This window comes from Ailuropoda melanoleuca, chromosome 16 (genome assembly GCF_002007445.2).
Source record: "Ailuropoda melanoleuca isolate Jingjing chromosome 16, ASM200744v2, whole genome shotgun sequence".
In the NCBI taxonomy this organism is placed as follows: domain Eukaryota; kingdom Metazoa; phylum Chordata; class Mammalia; order Carnivora; family Ursidae; genus Ailuropoda; species Ailuropoda melanoleuca.
Genome location: NC_048233.1, coordinates 37,886,520 through 37,888,644, shown reverse-complemented (window position 1 = coordinate 37,888,644; position 2,125 = coordinate 37,886,520). Strand labels below are relative to the sequence as shown.

The following is a 2,125-nucleotide window of genomic DNA, read 5'->3' as shown; positions in this document are numbered from 1 at the left end:
TTTAACTCCACCGGGAGAAGGCGCACAGGATCTGACCTTCTGCGCACGCTCCGTCCGGACGCCAGGGGGCGGGGCGAGGGCACGCGGGGACTTGTGGGAAAGCTCGGGAAGGCGGGGCCCGGCGTGAGAAGCTGCGGGCCTGGGGTACCGGCCCTGCGGGCAGTAACGGCCTAGCGAGGTGAGCCGAGGCTTTGGGGGTGACCTGGCGCAAAAAGGGCGCGCGGCCGTGGGTGCCGGGGAAGGCGGAGGGCAGGAAGGCGTGAGGGCGGGCGGCGAGGGCGCGGCGGCGCGGTGGTGTCCAGGGTAGCGGCGTCCCGGGGGAGCGTTCCGGAAGGGGCTCGCCCTGCGCGCCGGGGTATGGAAGATCTGCTCCGCCGACTGTCCCTCTGTCCCCCCCGGCTACCGAGGGTATTGGTCGATTTGCGGTGATCCGATCGCAGATCCACCCTCCCTAGAGAACTGCAGGAGGGGGGGGATGCCCGCCCCCTCTCGGCGTGGGTGTGCTGTGTTTGCCTGGTTACTGAGGATGAAAGCGATACTCCCCAGCGCTGGAAGTTTCTGGTTCCCTGCTCGGACTCCAGCCCGGTCGTAGGTTCCGTGGGAGCAATTGTACCTGCGGGAGCAGCAGAGGTGATGAGTGAAATGAAAAAGGGTTTCGACTCTTCGTAGCATCTCAGTGGCTTGCTGCATTATTATTCCTATTTTTGAGCCCCCAGGAAAGCACTATACTGGTTTCGTTTTTTTTAAAATGAGATATACATACGTGATCAAACTTGGGCACTGCCTGAAAAGAATGTTAAACTTAATTAGGTTATAAGGACAGGCAAGGGGTCAGAGACCTCTCTGCATTTGCAACCATCAGACAAGTGATTTTCCTAATCACTGCTCTCGTTCCCATGCTTCCCCCCTCTCCACTCCTCTTAAACGTTGAATCCTTTCCCATCTTTTTGCGGACTTTGCCCCATTATTCATCCTGCCCCATCACTCATCCTTTTTCCTAAATCTTCTTTTACACTGATTCTCTTCGTCCTCTTCCACCAGACTATACTTGTGAGCAATCTTAGATTATTGCAGAATTACGGTAATCCCCATAAAATCTCATTTACTCAGCAGCTCATTTTATTTCCATTAAATCTCATGAAAACTTTCAGTAAATCTTTATATGACTAAATACAGTGCACTTTCTTTCCCCTAATGCAACCTTTGTGTCATTAGGCACTGCCAACCTCTCTCATCTTGAACTCGTTCTTGAAAATTCTCTTCTGTGACAGTACTCTTCAGTTTTCCTCCCAGCTCTCTAGATGTTGCTCCCCAGTTTTTCCTATATTGGCATCTTCTCCTCAGCTTGTTCCCTAAATGGTAGTGGTTTGCAGGCTCCACCCCCTCCCCACCCAACCCAGTAGTCACAGTGATTAAACAGGTCCAAATCCATGATTGTAACTTGCACCTTTATGCTAATGACACTCAAATTTATAAATTTATATCTCTACCCTATGTAACTACCTACTGGGTATGTCATCCTGATGTCTGATAAGCACTTGAGTCAGTATATCCCAAACTGAAATATTTGTCTGTCTTCTTGTCCTCCAATCCGGAAACCTCTTTTCCTTTCTTTTTTTAAGATTAAAAAAATTTTTTTTAAAGTAATCTCTACACCCAACATGGGGCTCGAACTCATAACCCCAAGATCAAGAGTGGCATGTTCCACCGACTAAGCCAGCCAGGTGCCCCCCTCTTTTCCTTTTAGAATTGTGATCCTGACTCAAATGGCACTGCTAATTTCACGAGGCTCCCAAGCAGGAAATCTAAGACATTGGTTATGTCCTTCTCTGCTCCCGGCTCCTCAGTTGAATCAGTCATGAGGTACTTTTGATTTTACCTCCACCATACTTTCATAGCTTTCAGACCTCATGGCCTGGCATTTTGAGATCTGTCCCATAGCCACCTCAGCCTTCTCTTCCATCATTCTCTTTCTTAGTCCTTCAGTCCACGTGCCCACTCCATGATTAATCACTAGCTAGTTATAGCACCTCTGGGGACTCTTTCCTTGAACTCACCACCCTACCCACCTGATTTATGCCTGTCTTTTGTGGTCAGTCCCACAGCATCTGTATGTGCCTCTAGC

At 50.1% G+C, this 2,125-nt stretch overlaps 1 protein-coding gene across 1 annotated transcript in view; it reads left to right on the top strand.

Annotated features, from left to right (window-relative positions):
• Window positions 1-41: 41 nt before the first annotated feature.
• Window positions 42-2,125, top strand: part of RPAP3 (RNA polymerase II associated protein 3) — a 34,443-nt gene continuing 32,359 nt past the window's right edge. Inside the window, exon 1 of the mRNA XM_002922281.4 lies at window positions 42-178. The gene's annotated coding sequence lies outside the window, so the exon portion shown is untranslated. The remainder of the gene's footprint in view (window positions 179-2,125) is intronic.